Raw genomic sequence first — 22312 nt, forward strand, 5'->3', positions numbered from 1 at the left:
TCAATAAATAACAGCCTGAACTGGGCTCCATTGCAGTTAATTTGATTTATAGGATTTAGAAAAATAATGCTGTAAAACACATATTAAAATAACTCTGCTTATCTCTAACATTGTTATTTCTTAAAGCAAACAATTTAGATAGAAACGTCATTTGATAAAAATAATTGGTTCACGTAAAATGGGACTCACATTCTTTTGCCAGACTCAGCAGCTACTCTTCAGTGGTACTTCATTAGACGTGATTCTCATTCATCTTGAAGTCTTAAGAAAAGAGCCACCTTCTTTATTTTTAAAAATTATTTTTTTAAAAGTAAACAAATGCAGGAAAGATGGAATAAAATTTCTAACAGAATTTACTTACTGTTACTCAATTCTTTAAACATTTTCCTAGGGGACAGGAATGTCATATGTTTGGTTTCAGGACAAAGGCACCTTTTTAAATGACGAGCTTTAAGAAAATCTATAAAGAAGTTTGTTTAATAGAAAGTAGGCTAACTAAACTTTTGGTTATAAAAATTATCTACATTACAAAATTAGAAAATAATATCTAATGAACTTTAGAACTAATGGAAGGTTAATCTTTAATAAAGAGCATCCTTAAAAAAAATAAAAGCAGTTACAAGCAACTTCTAGAATTCACTTTGGGTAACATGTCCAGGGACACATTGTTTTATTGTTTTTCTTTAGTTTTCTATGGTAAAGCTGATTAAAGTTGGGAGTTAAGAAAATCTATATAACTTGAGAATGTTTTCAGGTGGGTGGTTTTATGCAGGGCTAGTGTTATGCAGTTTAAAACCAAAACCTTAGAGTCATATAACATTAATTAACTCATTTATCAATTGTGGATTATTATTACTGTTATTATTATTTTGCCTGAGAAATGACCAAACTATATACAAGCCAGGAATTAAAACAACTCAGGTTCTTGTCAATGGTTTAAAGTTTCTTTAATAGATTAGAAATTAATTAAAAGCCCCTTGCATGTGATTCATTATTATTCATATTTATATTTTGAGACTCAAATGAATTTAAAAATTTAAGATCATTAAATGATTCTAGCTACATGTTGTGTTATGGCAAAGAAAGTATGTTGTAAGCTTTTTTATTTAAGAGAGTGTTTACATTTATGTTGCTTTTTAATAGAAAGTTGCTAAATGTAAAAAACATTTGTTAATATGTTTTATTTGTTAATGAAAACAATTTCATAGATATTAATAAATCTTCACTTTCTTGACTACTTTCTAACATTTTAAATTTGTTTTAGGATACAGATATTTCTTTTTAAAGGGATAAGTAAATATATTTAGAATTCGCATTCACTTAAGTGAAAGAGAGTTTAAAATCTCCAACAGGATAGTGGACTTTTTACTGGGATTCAGTTTGACTGTCTTGTATATGATTTGACAGAAGTAGCTAGTGAAATCTAACCAAAACCAGAAATCAACTGAGAGTATAGTCAAGAACGAAAAAGGAAGACTTGGAGGAAATGATATTTTCCCATCAGTGGATAGGCATGCATACATTAAAGGCATAAAAGCCAGCAGGCGGAGAAACAAAAGCTGTATACTGAGGATTCCGCAAGTCTGAATCAACCAAATGGAAAAAAATAAATGAAATCATTCTGCTTAAAGTTGTTCACTAATAAAAGGAGAATCGCTTTTGTTAAATATGCTTGGTGTGATTATTAAGCAAAATTTTTTTCTCCCAGACGTCTATGAATAAAACATGTGTTTGAGCACTAGGTAAACAAACAATAAATGGATGAGTTCAGTTGCAACATAATAACATTTTATTTAGAAAACATATATAATCATATTTGTATTGGCAATCCAAATTTAATGACATCTTTCAGTAAAATTAAAGTGCCTCACAAATAGCATCTTATACATAAGGACTGCTTATTCTTTGCCCATCTCTTTTCTATTTTTCCAAAGAAACAGATTTTGAAGGTCTTTGCTGAACCCTGTAGATCAGATGAAGTGTGATTTCTCAGGAAAAATATGTTCTCTTGAATCACCTTAATTTTAGGTTACAGACGCTGTAAAAATAAATTTTAGAATACATTTCTAGCACTGAGAGAGAAAATGTTCTCAAGTCTAGTGTGGCTTGGGCTGCTTTGAACAAGGCTCTGTGTGGAGCTGAACCACAGCCTTTGGCTTATTAGGCATTTCATTAACACAACATCTTCTGTAAACTATGAATGAGAAGAAACCATTTACAATAAGGAAAGCAAACAACAGAATGAATTTCCTCTGTTGGTGTTTTATAAGACTGTTAAACAGAAAATGGAGGGAAGAACTCTCTTTAGACGATATCACTTAATTAAGTAAAGCATCCTAATCAGAGTCCCCTCCAATTGTAATGACTGTAGGGAGTCAAGTACATTTCTGTCTATATTAGAGTATCTAACTGCAATGATTTATTGATATTTATTTTAGAAGTGCAACACAAAAGCAATAAAACAGGAGAAGCAGGGAGAAGGGAGCTATTGCTTACTGCAGGTACAATCAGAGCACTTCATCAGAATTCCTGATTTTCTTGTGGGAGGTTTTCCTTTCTAAAATAAGAGCACATTTTTAGATGAGAATGTTCTTTTCCCGCATTTGACTTCTATTCCAAATATTCACTGTGACGTTCCTTTGTCCATTGGGTGAATCATTGATTCACTTTCTTCTCTGCAAGAATCACCACAATGAGTGGATGAGCACCTGCTGTTTTCTGCAGTGACATTCCTGGATTGCATTCTACACTGATTTTAGACTTAAAATACAGCTTCTCTGTATGAGAGAGATTTGAGGCAGGAGAGTCAATACACTGGATAGTCAGACAGACATTGGCTGCCCTCCAAGCTGCACACAGCATAAACCTGTTTATCTGCCGCATTTCACAAATCTCAAAAACACATGAATAATCAGGCAAGCAACTGGATAAGTGATTCACACTAGGGAATCTAACCAATATTCTGATGAGAGGGTTCTATGATGCTAAGACATTGGGACAAATAGACTTGTATTGTAGAAGTTGCACATAATAAACTTGATTAGTGGTTCAAAGGAAAAAACATTGTATATCAACACTGGTGTATATGGAATATACAGATATCCCAACTCTGTGGATTTTGGTTGGATATTTACATGCAAGTTATCTGGATAATTGAGTTCAAAAATATACTTTCAACCATATCTTTCTCACAATTTGAGCAATGTGCCTTTGGACAACTTAATATTAGTTATCAAGATAATTTATTTCTAGATTCCTTGATCTAAATATTGGAGGCCAGTTCCTTAAAACCCCCAAATACAATGACATACATTTAAAATTAAATTACCAAACGTGCTTAGAACCTACTTTATGGAAGTAAACATTTCTCAAATAGTTACACTCATTTTTATAATTGAAGATTATTTGCTTGGTTGGGTCAGGAAGGCCCCTTGGAGTAGGAAATGGCAACCCACTCTAGCATTCTTGCCTGGAAACTCCCATGGACAGAGGAACCTGGCGGGTTATAGTCTATGGGGTTGCAGAGTCAGACATGACTGAGTGACTTAGGACACATACAAAATTGCTTGGTAATTAGTGAATTAGGCAAACAAAGGTAAGATTATTGATATACTTACTCTTTTATTTATTTCTCTTAATTTCTATTATTTCTTCCTGAGTTGCTGGTCTTTCAACTTCTCTCGTGTTTTTTTTTTTTTTTTGTGTGTGTGTGTGTATGTGTGCTTTAGCATTCAGTTGTAAAATGAAAGTTCTTAAAAGTTTTGGTGGTGGTGGTTTAGTTGCAAGTTGTGTCCAACCCTTGTGATCCCATGGACTGTAACTTGCCAGGCTTCTCTGTTCATGGGATTCTCCAGGCAAGAATACTAGAGTGGGTTGCCATTTCCTTCTCCAGGGGATTTTCCCGACCCAGAAATCAAAGCCGGGTTTCCTGCATTGCAGGCAGATCCTTTACTGATTGAGCTACAGGGGAAGATTTGGGGCTAGTTTTGGGGCTAACCTCAAAAGTACGCTTTGGTTCTAAAGATCTGTTAAGATTGTTTATTAATTTCAGGCTGGCATTACTTCCATAAACTAGACGTGGTTATAATCACAGCAAGATGAATTGTCTGTTTGCTTGGTTTGTCTGTCTTATTTAGCTTCTGCTGTAGACCTACCATGTTAGTACCAAGAAAAGCAGGTACATTTGCATTCCAGAGAAAAGAAGACTCATATAAAGCATTTAAATTAATGTTGAATACCCTACAACTTCCTTTTTCTGTATTGCAGAGAGAAAGACTAATTGATAAAACTTTTGACACTGGAAAACTTGGTTAGATTAGTAACCAAAGATGTCATTATCTTAGCAACAGAAAATCTTGGAAAAGGTAGGTTACCTGGAAATTGATATTCCAAATGAAATGTTGCTACTTTCAAGCTTCTTGATTAAAGCCTTGCCCCAAGGGAACCTATATTTGGATCTATTGCCAGTTGTACTGTCAGTTTTTTTCTTGCTTTGACATTTTCTCTTTTTCTTGTTTCATCTCAGGTTTTCTTTCTTCAGGATCAGACACAGAAACTGATTGAATGGCTCCACTGATCAGGATTTGAAAAACCAAATCTCAGAACCTTGAGCAGTCTCTTCTTTAGCAACAGGACACCTGCATAATATGGGAGCATCTTTTCTTCTTCACTTCTCCATGATTTTGTAAAATGTGATCATTTTTTTCCCCATAATTTTTAAAGTTAACTTCCTGGGAAATCTCGTTGCAAACACAATGTAAAAGCTAAAATGCATCCCTTGAAAGATGAGTGGAGGTAAGTGTCAGTTCTAAGTTTGGGGGTGGTCGAGTTATATTAAAATTACTGCTAATCTCATCAACAATCTGAAAGCTCAACACCTGGATTTTTGAAACCACAGGAAATTTCACTAACCTCTCTGTGTGATTTGGATTTTGAGTGTACATCCATAAAGTTGTGGTTGTGTCTGTGAGCCTCAACTGAGATCAACCATAGCTTTTCCCTCAGCCACACAGAACTCTTTTGGAGGATTTTAAAGTGGTCATTATTCACTATGACCAAAATTTCAAAAATGATCGCTAAACCCCATAAAATCTATATACCATAGCAACCTAAGAAATAACAGATTGGTTGTGAGAGAACTTTTTACTTATAAAAACAGGACAAACAGGATATAAAGTTTTAAAATGTTCCTTTCTTTCCCCCTGCTGCTGCTGCTGCTGCTAAGTCACCTCAGTCGTATCCGACTCTGTGTGACCCCATAGACGGAAGCCCACCAGGCTCCCCCAAGAATGTTTTCTTTTAGACTGCTTTTTCAAATAATAGTTTATCAAACATACGTGTATTTTGTGAATTTTTGTAAATTTTGGTAGAATTAATTGAAGTGAAAGTGCTAGATAAAAACACATTTATAATTTTTGAATGATATTGTCACATTATTGATAGAACCAAAGAGGGTCTTTCAATTTACTTTTCACTCACTGTTGAGAGGCAGGTATTTTGACAAGGGCTGAGGGGAGTTCTGCGTGTGGCACATTCGCCCGCCATCCTGTCTCTTCAAGTGTGGCTTTTCTACATAGTTCAGTGGCAGCTGCGATGGTACGTGAAGGCCTAGTGGAGAAAGAACATTCCTGTGGGCTGTGTGCTGGGGCAGCAGCAATGGCTGGGCAGGGTCAGCCCTGGATGGTGAGGGAATGAGCTGGGGGGGTACAGCTGCCATCATTAGGACCAGGTCTGAGCTGAGTAGAATCAGGAGTCATTCACACAGGCTGTCATGAGAATGGAGATGGAGAATCATATCAAACCCACACACACACCATAACACAACTCCTCTTTTTGTTCAGATTCTTTTTAAATTAATTTTTGTTGGAGTATAGTTGCTTTATCTGCTCAGGTTCTTAGCCAGCTGTGTACTTAACATTTTCTTTTTTTTTTTTTTGCATCTTGGGCCGGGCTTTTAGGTTAGGGCTGGTCTCAGTTACTCGTGGCTGGTCTTCAGCAGGCGGGGGTCCTCCAGGAATCCTCTCCATTTAGTATTCCGCTTCTCTGTGTTCAAATAGTCCAGAACACTTATGTGACATGTCCCAGCCACTGGATTTGAAGACACTTCCTCATCCTTGAAACTTCTACTCCTTATTCAGTGTTTTAATCTGGCCTGGCAATCTTTAAGTCCCATTTTTATCCTTAAATAGAAACTTGGAAGTGCCCCTTAATTTACACCCTAGATTTCAGCCTTTTAAGTTGAGGGTTACTTTAATGTTCTTAAGGATATAGTTACATGAGGAAGTTTCGTTTGTATTCTGCATTAACATGCTAGGTGCTATGTAGGGGCTGTGGATACAAAGACAAATGAGACACAGCTCATGCCTTCCAAAAGCTCATAAAATAGTGAAGAGAGCACAAACTGAAGTACAGACTACTCTTTGATAAGTAAGACGGAGGTATTTAATAAAAGTTCTATGAAGTCCCACTTCTGGCAATGTGTCCTGCAGATATATCTGTGTGTGTGTGAAAGGACAGATAGACCAGTTGTTTGCCGAAGCATTGTTTGTGATGCTGAGAGTTAAGGAACATTTTGAGTGTCTGTTGACAAGGACGCTTTACGGGGTTTTAATAAATGCTCACTATCTATTGATAGGAGTGATCTCCAGGGTGTATTTCTCTATGAAAGAAGCAAGCTGCAGAATATGTATAGCATGTGTTGCCTTTTGCATATGAAATATAGGAAAATGAGATAGGAAATATAGGAAAATATAGGAGAATTAATAATGTCTGCTTGAATATGCATAAAAATATTTGAAGACCCCCAAAGAAACTAATACACATGATTACCTCTAGGGGGCATCAGGAATTAGTAGGGTGGGTGGGAAAAGGGTGAAGCACAGCTTCTCAATGTCATCTTAACTTTTTATGTCATCTTAACTTTTGTACAATGTGAATGTATTGTCTGTTCAAAATTATATTAAATATGTTTGTATTATAAGATAAAATTCCCCCTCTCAAAGCTGGTCTGCATTCTCTGGAGGTACATGGGAGTGCTTAGCTACGTTGATTTGGGGTAAAGATCATTACATGGGACTGGACAAGGAGACCCTGAACAAGAGAAAGTAGCTTTTTTAGAGACCACTGGATTTTTTCTTTTTTACCATATTGTTAGACTCACTATCTCAAGGAAATTATATTCAGCAGAGCTAGGAGGAAGAACTTCATTCTCTACAAAGTTCTCAGCGATGAAATTTCTTAAAAACATGGAACATAGGTAAGACACGGAGTAGATTTCATCCTTTAAACTTCCTACAGGCCAGGCTGTTCAGAGTGGCCATCTCAGGTTTCCTGTGATGGCTTTGTTCAGTTCAGTTCAGTCGCTCAGTCGTGTCCGACTCTCCGCGACCCCATGAATTACAGCACGCCAGGCCTCCCTGTCCATCACCAACTCCCGGAGTTCACTCAAACTCATGTCCACAGAGTCGGTGATGCCATCCAGCCATCTCATTCTCCGTCGTCCCCTTCTCCTCCCGCCCCCAACCTTTCCCAGCATCGGAGTCTTTTCCAGTGAGTCAACTCGTCGCATGAGGTGGCCAAAGTATTGCAGTTTCAGCTTTAGCATCAGTCCCTCCAATGAACATCCAGGATTGATCTCCTTTAGAATGGACTGGTTGGATCTCCTTGCAGTATAAGGGACTCTCAAGAGTCTTCTCCAACACCACAGTTCAAAACCATCGATTCTTCGGCGATCAGCTTTCTTCACAGTCCAACTCTCACATCCATACATGACCACGGGAAAAACCATTGCCTTGACTAGACGGACCTTGGTTGGCAAAGTAATGTCTCTGCTTTTTAATATACTATCAAGATTGGTCATAACTTTCCTTCCAAGGAGTGAGTGTCTTTTAATTTCATGGCTGCAATCAGCATCTGCAGTGATTTTGGAGCCCCAAAAAATAAAGTCTGACACTGTTTCCACTGTTTTCCCATCTATTTCCCATGAAGTGATGGGACCAGATGCCATGATCTTTGTTTTCTGAATGTTGAGCTTCAAGCCAACCTTTGCACTCTCCTCTTTCACTTTCATCAAGAGGCTTTTGAGTTCCTCTTCACTTTCTGCCATAAGGGTAGTGTCATCTGCATATCTGAGGTTATTGATATTTCTCCCAGCAATCTTGATTCCAGCTTTGTAGGAAAGGCATAATTTGCCCATACCTTGAGTTCACCTGCTGAAAGTCATGAAATTGAGCCATGTGAACATTTTCTTCTTTAATTTTTAAATACAGGTCTTATGCTGAGTTACAAAGAAAAGAGATTACTTGTCTTGCCATGGAAATGCTACTTTTCTTTGACAAGCATGTGCTCCCTAAATTTCCCAGAATACCACATTAAGGTGATTTGGGGAAAAGTCGCGGGATAGAATTAGATCTTGAGAATTCTTTGGTCATTTCTGTGAACTGAGATTATGAGGTTATGAAAAAATGAGGTAGAGAATTAAATAGCTTGTGAGGAAAAAAGTGTTGGTGATAATTTCATGATTATAAAAGACAGTGGTAGGAGATTGTTGAAGAGTGACATAATTATCACACAAACCACCCAGGGACAGAAAAGACTGCTGGTGGATGAAGGAGATTTTACTTCCATGTACGTGTCTGCCCTGAATTTCCTCACTATGATGTCAATGACTACTTCTACTACAGCTGCCACTCTTCCTGCCTTTTTGGCTCACTTCAGCCATTTTTGTCTGTAAGATTACACCCAAGTGATAAGCCCTGACTACCCAGGGAGCTAGTGGTAAGTGGCTGGAAACATGGGGGTGGGTGAGCGTGAAAGCAGGTGACTCAGCACCTTCAATTCACCAGATTATTTCAATACCCCTCTGCCCACCCCGTATCATTTAATCTCTCAATTGGTCTCAAATCAGTCCTGTGTTAAAATCCTGGTGACTTGGGAACAAGGCTTCCAGAGATGACAAAGTGGCCTTATAACTTATTCAGCCTAAACCTAGTATCAGGTTCTTTTTCCAAGTACTAGTGAGTCACTATTTTTATGTGATTACCATGCAAGCATGAACATATTAAGCGGGCTATTGCCAGCAATCAGGGCCACTTGTTAACATAGCATCAGTAAGAGCAACTCAGGTGAGAAACAACTCTGATTATAGGTATTTAGCCCAAATGTACATCAGTTGTAACTCCTTAAATGTATTCTTTTACAAGCTAATTGAAATACTTTATCAGTGAAAGTCTTGACACAACAGTTACACAAACACACATCTAAGAACATGGGGAAATTAAATAAGACTTACAATATACACTTTAACAAAATGATGGCTTAATTTATACTCCCTTTGTAATTTTAACTAAATATTGTGGCGAGTGTTTCTTACTTTAACTCCTAAGTATATGGGCATTTATTTCACACAATATGAAAATACTTCAGGAGGCTTGTGATTAACACTGTGGTATTCAGACACAGTTTATAGAGACTTTCAGTCAAAGACAAAAGGTCCAAGTGGATGATAAAACACATGAAATAGATGTATATATACAAGGTTGACATTCCCAAGGACTTAATTCAGATGTCTCATGTCAGCTGAGCTCTAGCTCTTGGCTTATCAGGAATGTCTCCAAACAAGCATGTTCTGTACCTGGCTCAAGGCTGCCTTGGGGACCAGCCCCTGGGTAGGGTGGCTAGATAAATACAGGGTGCCCAGTTACATTTAATTTCATGTAAACACTGAATAATTTTTAGTATAAATATGCCCCAAACACTACATGCAACATGCTTAGGCAGACACACGCTGTAGCTCTTCTGTGCTTACTCTTCAGGCAAGATGCCTCACACATTTGAAACCCCGAAATCCAGAATTTCCCTCTAGCACCATAGTCTGTTTCTTTTATTGTGTATTGCCTTACCCTCTATTGCCTAAGTTTGCCTCTTCCTAAGGGCTTCCCTGGTGGCTCAGAAGCTAAAGAATCTGCCTCCAGTGCAGGAGACCTGGGTTCAATCCCTGGGTCGGGAAGATCCCCTGGTGAATGTCAATCTGCTTCAGTATTCTTGCCTGGAGAATTCCATGGATAGGGGAGCCTGGCAGGCTACAGTCCGTGGGGTCACAAAGAGTCAGACATGACTGTATTAGCCTCTTCCCAAAAGAACATTTTGTTCATACTGCTTGTTTTCAAAGAACTTTTTAAATGTTAGTGATTGGAGAGAGACAAAAGTTGCCTTCCCATCAGTTGTAATACAGAGAAAACTCTCTAAAACCTTGCTTCTTTCTCTCTGCCAGTTTTGAATTTTCAAAGGCATGTTCTTAAGGTTTAGCGCTAGATTTAAAAGGGTAGACAGATATGAAATAAGATAGGAGGGGTTTTTTTCTGACAAAGCTTGTATGCCTGGGTTGGTTTCTAGGGATGTGGTAAAGGCAGTTTCTCAAAGGTTTAATTTAAAATTTTTAGGTCGAGCCAAAGGCCACCACTGGTAACATGAACAGCATGTTATGGTAAGGAAATGAACAGCAGTTTGGTAGAATAAAGAGCAACAAATGTAGAGCTGTCAGATTTGAGGTTGAGGTCTGGCTCTGTACTTGAAGCTGCTGTGTACTTTAAGCAAGTCCTTCGGCCTCCATGAACCTCAGTTTCTTCCTCAGTAACAAAGAGGGCTTAGTGGGGCAAGCATGGAGAGAGATACTTTATAGAAATGATGTGTAAACTTCACATTCAATCTAGATGTTTGCAGTGATGATGATGATGATGAAGATGATGGCCGAGACATAAAGAGACATTGCAGGAGGTCATTTGTTAAAGAAATACTTTATTTTTTTAGACTTAAAAATATTTATTTGTGTATTTATTTTTGGCTGCTGCTGGTCTTTGTTGCTTTTGGGGGAGTTTCTCTAGTTGTGGTGAGCAAGGAGGTGCTCTTTGTTGCTTCTCATAGCAGTGGCTTCTCTGTTGGAAAGCACAGGCTCTAGGCGCGCGGGCTTCAGTAGCTGTAGCACACGGGGTCAGTAGTTGCGGCTCATGGGCCCTGGGTGAGCCGGCTTCAGTAGCTGTGGCTCAGGGGCCCTAGGGCACAGGCTCAGTAGTTGTTGAACACTGGCCTAGTTGTTCCGTGGCACGTGAAATCTTCCCGGACCAGGGATGGAACCTGCGTCCCTTGCGTTGGCAGGCAGATTCTCATCCACTGCACCACCAGGGAAGTCCTAAAGAGATTTTAATTCAGACCCTAAACATTTTAATACCTACTTGGTTCACAAGATTATTATACACAAGAGTATTGTTCGTATATGGGTTGAGTAAAGAAAGAAAGAAACAAACAAAAACACCCAATTCCATATGCCTTTAAAAGAACGCTTACTAAAAGCTTTTGTGTATAAGAATAAAATTTTTAAAAATTGAAGTATAGTTGCTTTCCAATATTATATTAGTTTCAGATGTATAGCATAGTGATTCAGTCTTAGATTATACTCTATTAAAATTTAATGGCTACAATTTTCTGTGCTATACAGTATATCCTTATTGCTCATCTATTTTGTACATAGTAGTTTGTATAGTTTGTATCTCTTAATCCCATACCTCTATTTTGCCCCTCCCCACTTCCTCTCCTCTGTGGTAACCATTAGTTTTCTATATCTGTGACTCTGATTCTGTTTTGTATTTATTGTACATTCATTTGTAGTATTTTTTAGATTTCACATGTAAATGCTACCATACAGTATTTGTCTTTAACTCATTTCACTAAGCACTCATTTCACTAAGGTCCATCCATGTTGTTGCAAATGGCAGCATTTCATTCTTTTTTATGGCTGAGTGATATTCTATGACCGAGGTCCGTCTAGTCAAGGCAATGGTTTTTCCCGTGGTCATGTATGGATGTGAGAGTTGGACTGTGAAGAAAGCTGATCGCCGAAGAATCGATGCTTTTGAACTGTGGTGTTGGAGAAGACTCTTGAGAGTCCCTTATACTGCAAGGAGATCCAACCAGTCCATTCTAAAGGAGATCAATCCTGGATGTTCATTGGAGGGACTGATGCTAAAGCTGAAACTCCAATACTTTGGCCACCTCATGAGACGAGTTGACTCACTGGAAAAGACTCTGATGCTGGGAAAGGTTGGGGGCGGGAGGAGAAGGGGACGACGGAGAATGAGATGGCTGGATGGCATCACCGACTCTGTGGACATGAGTTTGAGTGAACTCCGGGAGTTGGTGATGGACAGGGAGGCCTGGCGTGCTGTGATTCATGGGGTCGCGGAGAGTCGGACACGACTGAGCGACTGAACTGAACTGAACTGATATTCTATGACAGACATACACACCACATCTTCTTTATCCACTCATTTGTTGAGGGGCATTTGTGTTGCTTCCATGTCTTGGTTATTGTAGATAGTGCTGCTATGAATATTGGGGTACATGTATTTTTTCAAACTAGACTTTTCATTTTTTCCGGATATATACCCAGAAGTGGATTTGCTGGATCATGTGGTAGTTCTATTTTTAGTTTTTTGAGGAACCTTTGTACTGTTTTCTACAGTAGTTGCACGAATTTACATCTCCACCAACAATGTTAGGAGGGTTCCCTTTTCTCCACATCCTCTCTAACATTTGTTATTTGTAGATTTTTTTGATGATAGCTATCCTTACAGTTCAGTTCAGTTCAGTCGCTCAGTAGTGTCTGACTCTCCGCGACCCCATGAATCACAGCACGCCAGGCCTCCCTGTCCATCACCAACTCCCGGAGTTCACTCAAACTCATGTCCATCGAAGAGGTGATGCCATCCAGCCATCTCATTCTCTGTCGTCCCCGTCTCCTCCCGCCCCCAACCTTTCCTAGCATCAGAGTCTTTTCCAGTGAGTCAACTCGTCGCATGAGGTGGCCAAAGTATTGCAGTTTCAGCTTTAGCATCAGTCCTTCCAATGAACACCCAGGATTGATCTTTAGAATGGACTGGTTGGATCTCCTTGCAGTACAAGGGACTCATCTTATTTTTGTTTTGATTTGCATTTCTCTAATAATTAGCAATGATGAGCATCTTTTCATGTGCCTGTTGGCCATCTGTATGTCTTTGGGAAAATGTCTATTCAGGTCTTCTGCCCATTTTTTAATTTTTTTAAAATATTGAGCTGAATGAGCTGTTTGTATATTTTGTTTGTCAACCTCTTGTCAGTCATATCATTTGCAAATGTTTTCTCTCATTCTGTAGGTTGTCTTTTTGTTCTGTTGATGTTTCCCTTTTTGCTGTGCAAAAGCTTTTAGGTTTAATTAGGTCCCATTTGTTTATTTTTACTTTTGTTTCCTTTGACTGAGGAGATATAGCCAAAAAATATTGCTGATTTATGTCAAAGAATGTTCTACCTATGTTCTCATCTAGGAGTTTTATGGTTTCAGGTCTTATATTTAGATCTATATATCCATTTTTCATTTATTTTTGTATATAGTGAAAATATGACTTTTACAGTATAATTTACTTAGGATTACACTGAAGAAATGGAAAATAGAGTGACATTCTGAGAAGCATTTTGTTTAAAGCCTTTTATTTTGGGTCAATAGTCACTCAACAACCAATCTATTTATTTTGTACGAGCCTCAGACACATTATTATTGTTGTTACTATATAACATTATAGCTTGGAGTTTTTGATGCACAGAGAAAGCTTTCATGAGGTATTGAGTCTATCCATTTGCTCAGTGATAAAGCAGAGGATGCAAAAGAGGAAAATTGTACCAGAGGGCCTCTGATTCTTTTTTAGCATTTCCATCCTATGCTCAAGGAAGAGGAAGGTTTTGGGAGGACTGAGCCCTCAGAGCTCTGAGTACCAACTCTGATTGGAGGATATTTATCCTTGTTTAATTTTGCTTCATTTATTACTGTGTAACAAAGAGTCAGACACGACTGAGCAACTGAACTGAACTGAACCAATGAATATGTGTTATCGGAAACTAGAGAATATGGGTAAGCAAAAAGAAGACAAGTATCCCTAACTCTGCCCTCCAGTGTACAGTAGATGTGGTTGTACCTGTAAGATGCTGCTGTGTTCAAGAGAACCAAAAAGCATAACAATGGCATCTTCCACAAGCATTATAACTAAGCACATGTGATACACAACCCAAGACATGTGCATGCGTGGGTATGTATGTGTGATAGGATGGCAAGCTCTAGAGAAGGCTCCACTTTGGTCATCTTACCTAACTTGCTTTTCTCTGAAACCAGTCCTAAAACTTGTTATTAACACTAAAGTGATAAAATGCTGTTTACTTCCTGGCATTTGACTAAAGTACTCCTGGACTAAAAGTCTTCCTCTGGTTCTCTGTGGTTCTTTGATTGGGCTTAGGCAACTCTGTCTCCCCCTCCAGGATTTCTGGGCTAATAGTTCTATTTATCTTGTAGGGTTGTTGGAGGATTAAATGAGGTAATACTTGGAAAGGGTTTAGAATAGCACTGGGCAGGCCCATGGTGAGCCCTCCTCATAATCTAGAGTGGTTGCTGTCTAAATTCACCTCCCCAAACAGGCCCCATTTTCTGCTCTGTGTGCTATGAGAGAGACTTAGGCTTAAATTGTGACTTTTACTAGCTGTATGTCCTTGGATATGGCAAGGAAAGGAAATGGCAACCCACTCCAGTGTTCTTGCCTGGAGAATCCCAGGGACGGCGGAGCTTGGTCAGCTGCCGTCTGTGGGGTCGCACAGAGTCGGACACGACTGAAGTGACTTAGCAGCAGCAGCAGCAGCAGCATGTCCTTGGATAAATTAATTAACTTCTTGGTGATGTCAATTAGCCCCACAAATATAGAGCACATTGTGTGCCAGATTTTGCCAGGCACTGCAGACCCATGGAGGACTGCTTGAACATTAAGAAGGTTATTAACCTGAGCTTGGGTAAGTGGTTATAAGCTGAGATCTAAAGGTTTGAAACAGTCTAACCCGAAAGCTAGGAGATGGTGTTTCAAGTCCTGCAAACAGCCAGAGAGAGAAGAGGGTACCTATAGTGGGGGTGGGAGGGGAAAGCAGGAAGTATCACTGGGCCGTGGTGTGCAAAAGGGGCATGTTGAAAATGAACTTGAAGAGGATCTTGCAAGCCGCATTAAGAAGGTTAGACTTTATTTCAGGGAAAGTAGCAATCTATGGAAAAAGTCTTAAAGGAAGGACTGACATGATTAGACTTGCACATCAGAAAGATCCCTTGGACTGCATTTCAAAGGATGGATTAGAGACAGTGGTGGGGCCGTGGGGCAATGGGCATACAGGTGAGTGATGGTAGGTTACCAATTGAATGTAGTGCCACAGTGGACAAGGAGAATGTCTTGTGGGTGAGGGAGAGAGGAAAGACTGGTTAAAGCTCAGAAAATTCCTTGGCCCTCCATTGGTTAGGGCTCCATGCTTTCAGCACAGTGGGCCTGGGTTCCATTCCTGGTTGGGGAATGAGGATCCCACAAGCTGAGCAGTACTGACAAAAAAAATGTCATAAAAGCTCAAAAGTTTCTGGATTTGGTGGTGGTCCCGTTTACCAACATAGACATGAAACTGGGGTAGTTTTGGGGGGAAGGTGAGTTCAGTTTGGAACATACTGAATTTGAGGTTGGAAGAAGCTGGGAGGGTCCACTGAATAGCTAGACATGTGACCCTAAAGCTGAATCAGCACACAGTAGGTGTTTAAAGCCTTAGTTTCCCTTTACTGAGTGCCTGTTTCCTCACTGCTCTGCTATCACCTCATCTCAGTATCCTACTTTTTTGATTTTTAAGGCATTTTGGTATATTTCTTTCCAATATTTCTATGCTTTTGGAAAATATAGTTGAAAACATACTGTATATTTTCTTTTCACTTGCTATTTTAATGTTACTGTTTTAACTATGGTTTTTGATAACTGTTAGATAGTTCCACCTTACAGATATACCAAACTTCACTTGGCCATTTTTCCATTGCTAGGCATCTAGGTGTTCCTGTGTTTACAAACAAATCTTTGTTCCTGTTGTTATTTCCCTACACCAGGCTTCTAGAAGTGAGACTACAACGTTAAACATTTTCAGAGGAATAAGAAAGCTAGTTTCATATTAAGGATTGAAAGTGATATGGCTGTTTTTTCACCAGCACAGTACTAACTTTTCAAGTCCCACTGATATTATCACCAAAGTAGGGGGCTTTTTGACTCATTCATCTTTTACATTTTGTAAGTAGCACCCTCTCCCTTATATTTAAAATACTAATCATCTGTTTGTTTATAACAAGGTTGTTTGCTGTTGTTGTTCAGTTGCTACGTCATGTCCAACTCTTTGCAACCTCATGGATTGCGGCATGCTAGTCTTCCTGGTTCTTCACTACCTCCCAGAGTTTCTCAAATTCATGTCCATTGATTCAGTGATGCTATGTAATAATCTCATCTTCTGCCACCCTCTTCTCCTTTGCCTTCAAACTTTCCTAGCATCAGGGTCTTTTCCAATGAGTCAGCTCTTCTCATCAGGTAGTCAAAGTATTAGAACTTCAGCTTCAGTATCAGTCCTTCCAATGAATATTCAAGGTTGATTTCCTTTAGGATTGATTGGTTTAATCTCTTTGCTGTCCAAGGGACTCTCAAGAGTCTTCTCCAGCACCATAGTTCAAAAGCATCCATTCTTTAGCATTTAGCCATTCTTACGGTCCAGCTCACATCTGTGCATGACTACTGGAAAAACCATAGCTTTGACTAGATGGACCTTTGTTGGCAAAATGATGTTTCTGCTTTTGAATACGCTGTCTAGGTTTGTCATAGTTTTTCTTCTAAGGAACAAGCATCTTTTAATTTCATGACTGTAGTCACGATCCACAGTGGAGCCCAGGAAAAGAAAACCTGTCACTGCTTCCACTTTTTCCCTATTTGCCATGAAGTGATGGGACCAGCGGCCATGATCTTAGTTTTTTGTTTTTTTTTTAGTGTTGAGTTTCAAACCAGCTTTTTCACTCTCCTCTTTAACCCTTATCAAGAGGCTCTTTAGTTCCACTTCACTTTCTGCCATTAGAGTGGTATCACTTCCATATCTGAGGTTGTTGATATTTCTCTCAGCAATCTTGATTCCAGCTTGTGATTGACCCAGTCTGGCATTGTGCATGATGTACCCTGCAAGTGAGTTAAATAAACAGGGAGACTATATACAGCCTTGACGTACTCCTTTCCCAATTTGGAACCAGTCCAAATTGTTCCATGTCTGGTTCTAACCATTGCTTCTTGACCTGCATACAAGTTTCTCAGGAGACAGATTAAGGTGGTCTGGTATTCCCATCTCTTTAAGAATTTTCCACAGTTTGTTGTGATCCACACAGTCAAAGGCTTTCACATAGTCACCATTAAGAGAGAACCATATAGATTTGATCCCTATATTCTAAAAGTTTATGGTTTAAGAGAGAAATACCAATGCAGGCATGCATGCTTAAGATTTACCAAAACTGTTCAAACTACAACATGGATGGACTTTCAATGAGTTTAGGGCAATCACATTTAAAGGATCAGGACCGAGTTAACACTTATTACATAGACTGAAGGGAGAAGCGATCAGTGGGGACCAGCTGGGACACCCAGTGTTCCCTTGGACCAATGTGTAGCCTGCTCATTCCTTCTAAAAGTCTCTATTATAACTTACTTCCTCCTCTCTTCCAGTTCATAATACCAAGCGGCTGCCCTCAGAAATGCACTGTAACCCCCTTCTTGGTTCTTTAACTTCTTCCCCCATTTCCCTCTTGACCTATCTTTCCCATGTCACTTTCCTGTCTCCCAGCCTCAGGTCTCAGACTAATCCTGCCCTTTATCATCAGGGGTGATGAGTGGCCTTACTGGACCTCCTGTCTCCCTGGAGTTGTGTTTGGAAAGCACAGGCCCTGACTGTGGCTATCCACCCTCCCAGACACCATCTGCTGCCTGTCTGTCATCATCAACTGCAGGTACTGTGTTCATGGGACCAGACCTTTGCCCACCACCCTCCACCGCAGGTATCCTCTGCTGGTCTGCCTCATTCCTGCCAGAGATAAAGATAAGACTGATAGTAACAAAAAACATTTAGTGAGTGTCTGAAGCAATGGTGCTCAGATGTTCAGTCCTGTCCGACTCTTTGTGATCCTGGACAGAGAAGCCTGCCATGGACTGAAGCCTGCCAGGTTTCTCTGTCCATGGGATTCTGCTGGCAGGAATACTAGAGTAGGTTGCCATTTCCTCCTCCAGGGGATCTCCTAAACCCAGGGATCAAACCCGTATCTTCTGTGTTTCCTGCATTGGCAGGTGGATCTTCACCACTACCATCCCCTGGGAAGCTCCAGTGAGTGCTTTCAGTTCAGTTCAGTTCGGTTCAGTCACTCAGTTGTGTCTGACTCTTTGCGACCCCATGAACCACAGCACGCCAGGCCTCCCTGTCCATCACCAACTCCCAGAGTTCACTCAAACTCATATCCATCGAGTCGGTGATGCCATCCAGCCATCTCATTCTCTGTCGTCCCCGTCTCCTCCTACCCCCAATCCCTCCCAGCATCAGAGTCTTTTCCAGTGAGTCAACTCGTCGCATGAGATGGCCAAAGTATTGGAGTTTCAGCTTCAGCATCAGTCCTTCCAATGAACAGCTAGGATTGATCTCCTTTAGAATGGACTGGTTACTATTATTCATTTAATGGTTTTGGCCCTTCCATTCTTGGCCATGACAGGAGACAGGCTATAACTTACTCCTGAAGAGATCTGATGACACATGTGGATGAACATATTGGCATATTATCACAGGCATGAAAGCTAATACTCCATCTACCCAGAACAGGCCCAAGGAGAGGGAAAAGCAAGGCCCCTCCCTGTACGCTGTCTGTGCCGAGTCCAGAGATGGTGCTTGCCTACCGCTTCCAGCGACCCGTCACAGATAGGGCGGCGTCAGAAGCTGAGGTGTTGCTAATAAGAATATACACTGAAAGAAACGCACTGGCTTCATTTTGGGGCAGATTCTCTCCCCATGGAACAGCGAATCCTTTTACCCAGTCTTCTTGTTCTTCCTGAGTCTAATCTATATCTGTTTTTACTGTGTTTCAGCTATGAGTGTAGTAGAAGTAAATTAGAAAGAACTTTTTTCTCCTGTATATTGGCTTCATGTTAATATGAACCTATGGTCTGAAAAGGAGTTTTTTGATTATCTAGGTATGCAGTCATCCTTACCACTGACTAATAAGAGGTAATTATCATCAAATACTCATCCACTGAGGGGGAGTTACAAGTTGTGGCAGGTGTTTGGTGAATAATAATAATACAATTTATTTTACAGTTTACTATCTCAGAATGATCAGCTAGTAAAACACAAATTATGGATTGGTGCTTAACAGTTCTTTGTTTGTCCATCCATATTAGATTTAAACTTTTTTCAACTTTGTTTTATTAGTTATATTCCTGTGCATGAATTACATAATCATTTATACACTGTGCTATGCTAACTACCACACAGGTACTCTCTCAGTGCTTGAAGTAACCTCACGAGCCTCGGTGTGTATGTGTGTGCTTAGTCACTCAGTTGTGTTCGACTCTTTGCAACCCCATGGACTGTAGCCCACCAGGCTCATCTGTTCATGGGATTCTCCAGGCAAGAACACTGGAGTGGGTTGCCATTCCCTTCTCCAGAGGATCTTCCCAACAAAGGGATTGAACCCAGGTCTCCTACATTGCAGGCTGTCTGAGCCACCAGGGAAGCCCCATAAGGCTAATACTGATATTATTCCCATTTTACTGATGAGGAAACTGAGGCTCAGAAATTGAGCTCCAGAATAGTCTGCTGTCTACCACTATCATGGCATGGTTCATTTTAATATATTTTATTATTTCACAGATTCAAGTTTATCATGACTTAAAACTTACCTCCTGAACATACCAACTATATTTAGGAAAAGTCTTACTAGGCACACCTCATATATAAAGTAGATGTTTTTTATAATTTCATCATTGCAAAGAACTTTCCTAAAATTCTTCTGCATTATTACCATTTATCTGATAAATATATTATTAGATTCATCAATGGGAAAGTTTTGCCTTTGTGTTAATGACAAACTGTAAACTATTTAGAAGGGTAACCAATTATGGCTGGTATGAGCCCTAAATTCTTTGGAATTGGTCAGGAATTAGAATGCTCACATAAACATTAGTTGGACTGTGCTAAATCTTGGATTCTGTCTTTAAATTTGCTGCAAAACTAAAACCTTTCATCTTGTGTCCTAATGTTTCCATTTCTGGTCAGGTATAGGGCAAAATTAGGAAGTAGAGAGATATAGAAATGCCTTTTCCACCCCCCTTCCCCGCCCACAACTAAAGTCCTATTTAGTTCAATGTTCTGAGGAGCTGAGATGGGATTAAGACCCTACTACAGTGTCTTCTCCTGGAATAGGACATGGCAGCCTACTCCAGTATTCTTTCCTGGAGAATCCCATGGACAGAGGAGCCTGGCAGGTTATAGCCCATAGTGTTGCAAAGAGTCAGACAGGACTGGAGTGACTTAGCACAGTGTCTTCTAATGAGAGCTCTTTCCATTCTGCATTTATCAGTTGTTAATTATTCATACTGCATGATTGAGGATTTTGGAGTCAGAGATTCACCTGCAATATTTGGAATACCAGTGGAGGTCTACATCAACACAGAATTTATACAGCAGCTGGTACTAGTCAAAGCTAATGATGGAATTTCAGTTTAATAAAAAGACCCCCAACCGAGCACACCATCTTGAAAAAAGTATACTTATCAAACAGCTTTCAATCAGTTCAAGAGAGACACCTTAATTGGAAAGAGGAAGATTTGAGAGTAGTTTGTCATTGTGCCAAGTCCAGATCAATAACTTCATGTCTGTGCTTTGGTAGATGTAGCTTCTGCTTTGTTAAGTAACCATATCTACATCCACTTTATTTGGATAAGCAGATCTTTATTTCATTTGACAATATTAAATGATACCTTCTTTTAATTCTCTCTGTATCTTCATAATGAACATGAGTAAAATTTAGACTTGTAATTATAAGGGTCAATGTTGTTTTTATTTGAAAACAAATTTTATAATTTTGTAATAGGAAAGCAGTGCCTGTGAGATGTAGAAATTTTTCATTTTTGAAAATTTCATTGAAATAAAATTATATGAGTAAAATTAAATTATGGTGGTTTACCTAAAAGGAAGAATCTGATGAACCATGATGATCTGGAGTCCATTAAAATTATCTTGGGGATAAATGTACAGAGTAATTTGCTAAAAAGAAACAAAAAGAAAATCGGTTGACTTTTGAAAGGAAGGATTAGGAATATTAAAGAGGAATGTGACAGCCATTAAGTCTTAGTTTCCTTATTTGTTAAAAGGAGAAACCAACACAAGATTGTAAACCAATTATCCTCTGATTAAAAATAAATTTTTAAAAAGGAGGTATTTGTTCCAACTAGTAGCTTTCAAGCTATTTGTAATGACTGGTCTTAATGGTACCTTAAGGGACACCTTGAACCAGCAGGGCAGGTGGAGAGGGCAGAGAGAGTGGTGGAGCAGGAGCCCAAGGTGGAGGTGGAAGCAGTTTGATGGGCAGGTCTCAGGAGTTCCCTTTCTCACAGCAACCAGGACAGAGCGTTTTTTTCTTTTTTTCCTTCCTTCCTCTCTTCCTCCCTCCTTCTCTGTCTTCCTTTTCTCTCCCTTCCCTTAACACATAGAAATATTGGGCTTATGCAGACAATTTCTTTTCATAAAATAGGGTTCCACTTCTAAAATATAGCTTGCAAATCACTGAACTAGATAATTCTAAGTCTTCTTCCCTCTATGAATCCTTTCCTTCTAGGAATGCTTTGATTACTATTAGGATCTTAAGATCAGAAACAAAATAGCAAGAGAAGGTGGAACATTTATTTTGACATACAACAAGTGTTTATCTTGCACTAATAGTAGTTCTGCTAAGATACAACAAAAGTTAGCAGAAATGGTATCTTGCTGACCCTCTACAGAGATATGGGACTACTATGAATAGGTCTAGGCTTTTTTTGTTTGTTTTGTTTTTCAGAGAAACTGTGCAGAAAAGAACCAAGCTCACTTAGGCACTTAATCTACTAGTTGATGTTTGGGGAGAATGATGGAATTATGGTCCAATTTAAAAAATCAGTTTCATGCATTTAGAGGATCATAAACTGTAAAAGTCAAGGGGATACTTTAAGATCACTTTTCTCATGTATTCACTCACCAACTAAATCAGTGAATTTTTAATCAAATATGTTAGCTGCTATGCTGGGTGTTGGGGTACTAGTATATTCTCCCTATCTGTATAGAGATTGTGTCTTAGTGGAGAGGACCATTGATTAAACAAATAAACCTGAAAGAGTATAACTACAAGTTACTATAA

General features: G+C 39.3%; 1 long non-coding RNA gene across 5 annotated transcripts in view; it reads left to right on the forward strand.

The window, feature by feature from the left end:
* LOC148774512 (uncharacterized) overlaps positions 1-22312 on the forward strand; it is a 46629-nt gene that overhangs the window by 18700 nt on the left and 5617 nt on the right. For 2 of the 5 annotated variants that reach the window (XR_016035617.1, XR_016035613.1), the window contains exons 2-4: positions 4267-4364; positions 4526-4794; positions 17762-17887. This is a non-coding gene — a long non-coding RNA (uncharacterized LOC148774512). Of the gene's footprint in view, positions 1-4266; positions 4365-4525; positions 4795-17724; positions 17888-22312 lie in introns of all 5 variants that reach the window. The other 3 variants (XR_016035616.1, XR_016035615.1, XR_016035614.1) reach the window with 3 other exon arrangements.

The sequence above is a fragment of the Moschus berezovskii genome, chromosome 21 (genome assembly GCF_049115385.1).
Source record: "Moschus berezovskii isolate FMDL1 chromosome 21, NW_MosBer_1.0, whole genome shotgun sequence".
NCBI classification, from domain to species: Eukaryota; Metazoa; Chordata; class Mammalia; order Artiodactyla; family Moschidae; genus Moschus; species Moschus berezovskii.